This window comes from Strix aluco, chromosome 1 (genome assembly GCF_031877795.1).
Source record: "Strix aluco isolate bStrAlu1 chromosome 1, bStrAlu1.hap1, whole genome shotgun sequence".
Taxonomy (NCBI): domain Eukaryota; kingdom Metazoa; phylum Chordata; class Aves; order Strigiformes; family Strigidae; genus Strix; species Strix aluco.
The window spans coordinates 46,168,146-46,178,231 of NC_133931.1; the positions used below are offsets into that span (position 1 = coordinate 46,168,146).

Sequence of the window (10,086 nt, forward strand, 5' to 3'; positions counted from 1 at the left end):
ACAGGAAACATTGGAGACCCTACTTTCTATGTGTTTCCTGACTCTGATCTCGTAGAGCTGAAACCAAACAGAATTTTCACTGCTGTTTCATTATAGCCATTATTTTTTTACATTTTAATTACGTATTCTTGATTTTTACATGTATGCGTGAGTGTGTGTGTCTATCTGGTGATATAGTCACACCTTAAAAATTCCCAAGAGATGTAACTAACTAATGGGAACTGTTACTTTGTTTTCCAGCATTTCATTTGCCTGGGTGCTTTTTTTTTTTTTTTTTTTTTCCCTTTTCATAACTTGGGCCCAGAGTCCATTGCCCCAAGAGAAAGAACTGGAAGAACTCTATCTATTCAGTCACATCTATTCTATTGTAAAATGTGGAAATGGATAAAGTCATTTAGCTGATTCTCTTCCACCTAGGGATTACAAATAAGAAAAATCTATTTTAGAAAAATATAACCTTTAAATATATCCAGATTTCTCTAAACAGTCATAATTGTTTGGTGTGAACATAAATCTGCAATTGCTTGGAAACACAGACCTTCTGTTATCCAGATGCAGCTCAGCTGAATAAAACACGTGCTGTTACATCAAGGAGTCCAGATTTCATGGTAGGCAAAATTCCCACTAAGGCTGTCAAAAACACTGTGCTTTAAGAAAGACCTAATTGTTTCTGCCTTTCACAGGAAATTTTTCTTCTGTTACTGCCTACCAGTAACTTCAGTAAGGAATTAGAACTCGAGCAGTGGGCTCTGACTGCCCAGCTACCAGTGTGATACTTGGGTAGAAAATCAATGTGATGTGGGGGAGAAAGTTTTGTTTGTATTTGAGACAGCAGATCTAATTTTAGTATAATTTGTGGTAGGTTATTCTGTCAGTGAGAAATGTGAGAGTATGAATGGATACTAAACAGGAGGTGGGCCCCACGAGGGGAATTAGCTCAAATGGTAGAGCGCTCGCTTAGCATGCGAGAGGTAGCGGGATCGATGCCCGCATTCTCCATTTGCTACTTAACAAGAGTTACCTTCTATTGCAACAAAAAACACTTCATTTTTTCAGTTACTAGATGCAACTTCTTTTGCTGTTTTGGAAAAGAGAGGCTTGTAAGCTTCTGTTTTGTCTAAAATTAGGGTAACTGCCTGAACAAAAAAGAAACAAATTCCTGTTAAAGGGTTTTAAAGAATGAAACAAAAGCATGCTGACAGGTACCACTGTTTCTTCTGATTTTTGGCTGTGATACAGTTTTAATTCCTTGCTTATACTACCTTATATTGTGGGGCTATTTTAAATTTAGGACCATTGTTCTGTAGCAGTTTTGTAAGGATTAAAATTAATTTTAGGAAGAACATGCACAATATGAGTGATTTAAGTTGTTAATGTTGATTAGAGATAAGCATTTTTTTAAAGTGCAAATTATTTTCTTATAATGGGTTGAGGAAGAAACTGAGTGAAATTGTGAGGGATTGAATGTCACTTGAAACTCAGGTTAGGGTCAAGTGTGTTGTGACTGTCCCTATAGCTACAACAGATGCAAGGTAGCTGGAGAGACAGTAATTCTATGGTGAGCCGATGATTATATAGACCACTCCATACTTTTACATCTTCTTATAGACAATTTGGCTAACTTTTCATATAATTAAAACCTTTAAAAAAATGCACGTATTAAAATTCAATGCACTTGTAAGAGACAGAAGTAAATTTTATTTCCTGTATTACAGAGTAACAGTACTAGATGCTTTCACAAAGAAATACAAGTTTGCAGAGTTCATGACTGTAGTCTGCTAATTGAAATTTTCTCCCTGTTTTATTTGCTGTAGGAAATGGTATCTATTACTAGCTATACGTTTTGTTTCACAAGCGTCAACTGTTTATGGACAAAAATCTTATGTGACTCTACATACTCCCGTCTGTCAAAACACTGGAGAATGCGGGCATCGATCCCGCTACCTCTCGCATGCTAAGCGAGCGCTCTACCATTTGAGCTAATTCCCCTTATTTAACAGTAGGGAGGGCGGATTTACTTCCCTGAATCATATCTTGGCTGCTTCAGGTAAACTGTTGAGATAGCCTGTTCATTTAATAATACTGAATCATCACTATATGGAATCACTACGAAAAGCCTGTTAGCTTAAAAGTCAGAGTACTCACTTGACATATGAGAAGCATACTGATGCATTTTCTGCTATGTTACTTTGATAAAACACGACTTAGTTTCCTGAACAAAGCCTCCTCTGGTGTGTGTTCAGGAAGGAAAGAGACTACTTTTTTACCTCTGTTGCAATGCAGGTACCAAAAGACTTGCAAATCTAGAAAGTATGCTGATAGAAGTCACTGAGGAACAATGAGATTTTTCTTCTTGTTTTTCAAGTCTTTTTATTTTCCAACTTTACTTTCTACTCAGCTGTATGTAAATGATAAATATAATTGTCCATATTTATCATGGTTTGTGGAGAGAAAGTATTAATTTATTCCTAAGTTATATTCTAGGTATTTCTACTTTTCTGTACTGACTTTAATGATTCAGTTAAAATAGTATTGCATCTTAAATCTATGAGATTACTAAAACCAATTCAGAAATATAAAAATTCAAGTATAGTCATACTAACTGATTTTGCAGTAAGAAGCATATTGGCAAAGCTCTATTCCCAGGTTATTAAATCAAGGAACGCTTTCTGGATTTAAAGAACAAAATTGTAATTTACAGTGAGAATGGTTACAGTGATTAGTGGTTCAGTGATTTAATAGTGGCTACTATTAAACAACAAAGACAATGAAAATTATATAATAAAAGATTTCTCACTTTCTGTTTAAATGCAGAAAAAGTGAGCTCTGCCAATAAAGTAAAACGTGTGCAGTAATCCAACAACACGTGCACTGGCTGTTTTCTCTAATGGATTTAACTTACTGGATGACAGCATCCAGTCAAAAGAAAATAAATTACTAAATGAAGCATTAGCTAGTTACAACTTGTCTAAAGTAAGGTAGTACTTCAAATCTATCACAATCCAGATTCAGGCCAAGATGTGGAACTAAACCCACAGTATCACTGCAAACATTCTCCTAGAATTTAAATATTCTCCTGCCTTACCTCAATCTCTGAACAATAAATAAAAATTCATTCTTACCATTTCTTGCAGTATATTGTAACTGACTTTATCTACCTCACTGGAGTAAACTTGAGGGGGAAAACAAATATGCAAAAGTGGTTTCAGTCCTTCTCACAGGCACACATCTTAGGCTCTGTGAATGGTGCACTGCACATCTGCAGCTGGGATCTTTCCCATATCACATTTCACAAGGTTCAGTTCTACGCACAGTTTTCTTTATCTACCCTGTGCAGTCTGAGTCAGTATGAAAATGTCAGATTACCTCTCCCTATTACACCCCCAAATCTCACTCTGCTGCCACTGAAAAGGCCTAAAGCTTGGACAATTCAGCTCACAGAAAAGCAGTTTATTTGATGCCAAAGGGTGAGGAAAGACCTCTGCGGTAGTACTGTTTTCAGTGATAAAAATGTGTCTTTCATATAATTGCAGCCCATTGTTTTCTGACTTTGAATTTGTTATGATTCTAAGTTTTCATGTAAGATGGTGAGTAAAACTTTCTAATTTCTCCACTTGGTTGGGAGAACTTCCTTACCTACATGGCTGAAAACACCTGACCTCCTTAATTCCATTTTTTTTCATTTCTCTAGGGTATTTCAGCTGTGAAGGCTTTGTGTCTACACACTTTCATTTAACACAGATCACTTTGATGCATCTCTTTGGCAACACCAATGTAAACTGATGTCAGCTAATTAAAACAGGTTTGACTTTTGTTTTCTAGATGGTCTTCTTAGGGGACATCAGAGCAAAGGCGAGTTTTGTATTATCTTCAAGCCGCTCCACTGCATTGTCTGTGATGTGACTTCCCTCAACATAGAAGAAGCTGCCCTCTTCAATGAAGGATAAATCTAGTGCGAGTTGGGTGGCACTGAAAGACTGCAGGTCATGAGTTTGTCATGCAAGTTAGCATGCAGTGCCTCACTGTGTTACCTGGGGAGTCTGTCCTCTTGCACAAAAAAAATAGACAAGCTCAAGGTCAAATGGTAGTAAGTGTTCTGCATGGCTGCCCCTGGGTTACTACCTGTGATAAAGGAGCAGAATCTGTAAAAGGAAGGCAGTTTGTGTTTGTGGTTATTAAAATCTGTGGTTACATGATAAATTAAAAGTGTTGTGGGGGGGAATTAGCTCAAATGGTAGAGCGCTCGCTTAGCATGCGAGAGGTAGCGGGATCGATGCCCGCATTCTCCAGTGTCCTATTTTGTTTGCAGTGAGAGAAAAAACAGTTAACTGTAAAAGACGTTCTCATGTATTGAACTGGAATTTTGAAGTAAAATAACCTCTTATTTTTTAGATTTTAGTTTATTTCTTAAATGCTGCCATATGTTTGACTAGACTAAATTAAAATAATTAACTCACATTTAAAAAAAGATAGAAACTGACTTTTATGGGGAGAAAACCAAATGCCAGAACGTACTTCCTTTCATGAATTGCAAGTAATAAACTTTTTTTTTTTTTTAAATTATTTTATACACCTGGAAAACATGTCTTTCTGGTTTGTCTTGGTTTTTACTACTTCATTTGGAAATGCTAAATGAACTATTACAAATTTATTGACACCTGTTTTGGAATTGAAGTTGAATGTGTTTTCATTTGTGAATAGGGAGACCAGAGCAAGAGAGAAAACTGTATTATATGTATGGAACTAAAATTTTAAATACACCCTGAAGATCACAGTTCTGTGATCCTTATTACCAATAAGGGGGGAGGGGAATTAGCTCAAATGGTAGAGCGCTCGCTTAGCATGCGAGAGGTAGCGGGATCGATGCCCGCATTCTCCAGTGTTTTGTTAAACAGGAATGGTTTCTACTTCTACATAGAAGTAGAAACTACCAAAACAAAATATGTAACTATTTTGGTAAAATATTAATTTTGTTTTAATTGGGGTAAAACTGATTTTTTTTCCTCCCTCCCTTCCTCCTTCTGCGTGCTCTACTACCAAAATCAGGCTTATATAACTGCATATGTCAATCCTCTGTTGACTCTTCCTGGCCAGTTTAAGTCAAATATGGCAGAAAGAGAATTCTGCAATATGATGTTTTTCCAGACTTTATGAAAAACAATGGATGAGTGATGGTTAGAGACCTGAAGCAGCATGTCTTTTTGATCAGACAGTGGAAAATAGCAGTCTAGGAATGCTAGTTCTTCCCCAGCTGCCCATGGTGGTCCCTGTCCAGAAATACAGGATTTTCTTTTCATTTATGATCTTTGTGAAGCTGTAGTAAGAGGTGGATTGGTCAATTCAAAATTAAGGGTAAAACTTATTACCTCTTTCCCCTCAAGTCTGTATCCTAGAAAGCATACTTTAGCAACTATGTCTTTTAGCTATGGCCTGTGTGCAGGTTATAAGTGAGCTCCTTAGCCTTCCCTCTTACTTCTGTTTTTGCAGAGCTGCTTCTAACTTATGTTAGAGCTCCAGAGATAACCTCAACCATCTAACTGATTCACTGACTTCCCCTAACACCTGCTAAGTTTCTTCTGATCCTTCTCCAGATGTTGCAGCTTTCTTTATGGTGCACTTCTCCGTGACCCTTCTAAAAGCAGCTGCACAAGTGCAGCTTTTTAGGTCTTAGTGACCAGTGCTGCTAAATTTGTTGTGTCTTTAGTGTTAACTAAGCACTTTACAGTGTGCAAAAACGCCTACTTATTTCCTCACATCTTCAGTCTGTTCATGACCAAGGAAGAAAATGTGTGTGGAACTAGCAAAAGACTGTTATTATTCCACTTCTGGGTGTGTGTCCTTGTACTTTGGAGGCTGAAAACTTAACCTTCCCCTTGAACATACCTAAAAAACTGTGTACCAGTTTTAGTGACTACTTTCAATATGATTAGTATACAGAAGATGCCTAGAATGGTCATAGTAAATGCCATCCTTCTGACAACAGTCTGGGACATGCTTATAGCTACTGTATGCACACTTATCTTCAGCAGGGTTCTTCTCAGTGCACACTGTGTTGGCACTGGGTTCTTGTCTCAACAACATCCTTTAGTAAACCTGCCTTATAAAAAATGATTCCCAATCATTATCTTTGATGTGTGATTTCTTTTCTCATCAACTGTTGTAAGAAGTGTAGACAAATATCTTAACATGTCTGTCTCTTAGGAATACCTAATGATGAGTCTTTTCAGAGAAAGAATACGTTTCCTTCTTTTAGGATGACCACTGAGTATTCCAGGATCTCTTCAAATAAATGAATAGATTGATTTTATTTTTTTTACCCTCTTACTCTTCATGAAGTGAAAGCAGACTTTAGAATATTTCTCAGTAACATCCATTTTCAAGTTTTGCCAAAAGGGTTATGTGAGGATTCTAACCTGCTTGTTGCACTTAGATAAAATAGACTATATAAAGCAGTTGCTCTGCTTTGTACAGCTGAGGAAGGACTACATAGCATTGTATTTTTCTATTAAAAGAAGTCACCAGTAGCAGACACTTGGGAGTGTTATTGTTTATCCCAGGGGAAATAGGCTACCTATTGGGGTCATTCATTTGCAGTTTGCACTGCATAAGAGCAATATTTGCAGTTAAAACAGTGTTAAGCCTGCTCTACCTTCCTGATCAGCCCGTGGCTGCTTTTTTCAGTTATTGAGGGGAAGCTAAGAACAATAAGGAAGTACTTCCATGGATTTCTACAGCTAGCCCCTGTATTGCTGAGAAGCTGGATCAGGCCCATTATGATGATTACTTTGTATTCATTTATATCGATTTCAGTTTGGTTGGAGTATTTATATGTCATGCAGATTCTGTGACAGACTCTTCTAATAAGGGTCACAGAGGCAATTATTTTTAAAAAGTGACAGGAACTCTGTGATCCTGGTATGTAGGTGTTACACAGTGATGGAATATGAGTGGAACTGTCAACTAAGCAGATGTTGCCAAGACTGTTTAGAAAACTGCTGTAAGGAGATGCCAAATTAATGAAAAACATCTGCCTCTGTGTCCTTAGATCTTCATTGTTACTGAGTACATGCTTAAGAGCTTAATGGCTGTTCTTTGCATACTAAAAGATGGACTAAGAACTAGCTGCATGATGGAGGTGCCTCCCCTTTCTTCATCTTCCCACCCACATGTACTTGTGGGTGGGAAGCAAAGGTAACATACTGTGTGACTGAAACTGAGATAAGGTCGTAAATACCAGTGCAGGTAGCCAGTGTAGCCTTGCTATATTGTTGGAGGTTAAAAGCTCAGCTCACTCAGTAGACTTTATGTGCCTGGATACATAGGCTCAATTCTATCTGGATTTAAATTTTGGATGTAGTAATGTGCAGTTCTGTTCTAGAATGGTATTTGCATTCTCCTGGTTCAAGTCTGGATCTGGTGCTCATGGAAAAGATTGGCAACTGAAAAGTGCTCCTGACTAAGAATTAGAACCAGGAAGGACATCTTCCCTAGCTCCCCTTTCAGTAAGGTTGTGTCAGCCATTTCTTTATTGGGTGAGAAATGCCAGACTCCGAGGGGTCTGTTGTGGTTACTACTTTTGGGACGGGGGAGGGAAATGACACTTGAGTACTACAGCATTGGGCTGTATGAAAGAATATGACAAGAAAAAACAATTCTAAGAACAGCCAGTTTATCAGCTTTTTGTGTGCATGTGTTTGAGGTGTTCAGAATTATTGATGATGAATGTTTCAAGCTTTTTAGTGTCTTTAAGAATTAGACAGGTCACGAGTCACAAAAAAACTTGCACCAGGACGGTGAAAAAGTTTACTTCTTAAAATGGAGGAAGGGTAAAAAGCTCCTCTGCTTCCTTAGAGGTTATCAGAGATACACTCTGATATATCTTCCACATAAGAAAGTTTAGTAACTTTCCTACACCTACTTATTTGTATTTTTAAGAGTCTAGACATTATTGTACCTAGTAGTTTTCAATAAACAGGGCTAGGAAAGACTATACCGCTCTTGCTTCAGAGCTAGAAAAGGTTTCAATTACTAGAGGAAACCTTAGGATTTTTCTTGTATTCTGTGATGCATTGCAAATCTGATCAAAATTGGTCAGTTAGTTGCACTAGTAAAAGCCTGCTTCATACTAGAAAAAACAATTTGTATGATAATGGTTAAGAGATAGATAGTTGGACCATAAAACCACATAAAAAATATGTGGGGGTTTTTAATCATGGTTATGAAAGAAACAATTTTACCTGAACATGTAGCAAGACCTTCAGAACAGGCATTACAGTGGTTCCCTGGTAAAATTTCCACTCACAAAATATGGTCATTGGAAACTCTATGCTCCATTAGAAGAGGGGCTCAAATTCAGGCAAAAGCAATCCAAACCTACTCCTACCCTATCCAGCTGAGAGGTGGGACATGATGAGGAGCCACTGAACAAACCAAGTGAATGTTTTCTCTGCAATCAAAATACAGGGCACAGAGAGAATGCTTTAGGGATCCACAAAATAATTATATAGTAAATATATAATTAGTAGGTCTTCTGCTCAGATTTCATGAGCTACTATTTTACATAGTAGCAAATACAATGCTCTTGTTTTCCTTATCTATGTGGAGTCCAAAAATGCCCGTCACAGGGGGAATCTGGTTGTGCTTATTGTACAGACAAACTGTACTCTCAAAACCTTACAACCCACAATTAACTAGCTTTTTGGTTCTGAGCATTAAATAATTCAAGCTGGTGCCAGGCTGTCTGTAAACATTATTGTAAGGTGGCCATGCAAACTGAGAATTGGATGACAGCCTCCATATTGACTGTCAGTTTACCTCACAGATGATGGATCCCGTGCTTTTTAAGTAAACTATACGTGTATTTTTACAAGACTGCATGTGGTCTTGCCAAGTGAGAAAAAAACCACAAAATGCTTACTTTCTTCACTCCATATTGCTGTAGCAAGATGGCAAGTTGCATAGCAGCTCTAATTATGCAATTAGAAAATACGGTGCAAAAGTGGGATAGGGATAGAATCACTTCCCTGACCAGTTATTTGACATGCAGTCTTCAGTGCACTTTCTTCTTTTCCTGAAATAATCCTGGAAGTCTTTGGGCCTTCTGGGAAGATAAAAATGCAATTCCAAAATGACTGCCAAAAATAAGACTAAAGTTTGATGAGGTGGACTAGAACATAGTCTTAAGGAGTACGTTATCTCAGTTATGATGGGCATGGGATAATCTCAACAGATGTTTCTCACTTAGTTTACACCTGTTCCTCCTGAAGCACTAACAAAACTGGAGATGGCCAGGATTGAGTCACTTGCCAATCAAATGTCTGCTTGCAGAGAGATGAAGTACCAGCTTTGAAACTAGTAACAGTGGTAGCAAATGACATTTGTTGGTGTCTTGTCTGGTTCCCCACCCACCCTGAGGAACCCCCAAGATGATTGCATTCTGTGCTAGGAAAACAGAAGACTGCCATTCCATTTCACTTCACCAGCAGCTTCTCTTCACAGAATTAGACAAGAGACCAGATCATTTCAACTATGGTCTCTCAAAGTGACATTACAAATAATTGCTGTCAGTAGGCTTATAACTTTTTTATGCCTTTTGTAGGATGTATAGAAGACTTAATGCCTTTCTTCTATGTCATTTCTGATATTAAGAATATCAAGTTTCTGGCAGAAGTGTTTTCCCTTGGTTGCATATTCCATTCTTTAAATTACTTCAGTTTTTTAAATGAGCTTAATTATAACTACTAACGGCATAGGGTAAATACAGCAGTAAATGATGATATAGAGTTTGAGACTATTGCATAGAGTAAGGAAAATACTCTCATTTAAGTAAATTACTTTCATCTTGCTTTTTCTTTGTGTACATTTCAAATTAGCATATGGATGGTTAAATTTTTTAATCAGATTTTTATTTTTTTAATCATAAGACTGTTTACAAGCATTTCCAGTCTATCTACCTAATTACAGAGTGGCACTTGCAGTCCTTGATTATTTAAAAAACAGAAAACCACTCCAGACTGAAACAAATCATCTCTATCAACTACTACATACAGGCTTTAAGAGACACCTAGTGGGATCATTCTGCAAGTA

The 10,086-nt window shown here is 37.4% G+C and overlaps 4 non-coding genes across 4 annotated transcripts; 3 read left to right on the forward strand and 1 right to left on the reverse strand.

Annotated features, from left to right (window-relative positions):
- The first annotated feature begins 926 nt into the window (after window positions 1-926).
- TRNAA-AGC (transfer RNA alanine (anticodon AGC)) lies at window positions 927-999 on the forward strand. The gene has a single exon. It is a non-coding gene; the product is annotated as a tRNA-Ala (tRNA).
- Window positions 1,000-1,916: 917 nt separating this feature from the next.
- Window positions 1,917-1,989, reverse strand: TRNAA-AGC (transfer RNA alanine (anticodon AGC)). The gene has a single exon. It is a non-coding gene; the product is annotated as a tRNA-Ala (tRNA).
- Window positions 1,990-4,216: 2,227 nt separating this feature from the next.
- On the forward strand, window positions 4,217-4,289 carry TRNAA-AGC (transfer RNA alanine (anticodon AGC)). Its single transcript has one exon. It is a non-coding gene; the product is annotated as a tRNA-Ala (tRNA).
- A 517-nt stretch (window positions 4,290-4,806) lies between these two features.
- TRNAA-AGC (transfer RNA alanine (anticodon AGC)) lies at window positions 4,807-4,879 on the forward strand. The gene has a single exon. It is a non-coding gene; the product is annotated as a tRNA-Ala (tRNA).
- Window positions 4,880-10,086: the final 5,207 nt, after the last annotated feature.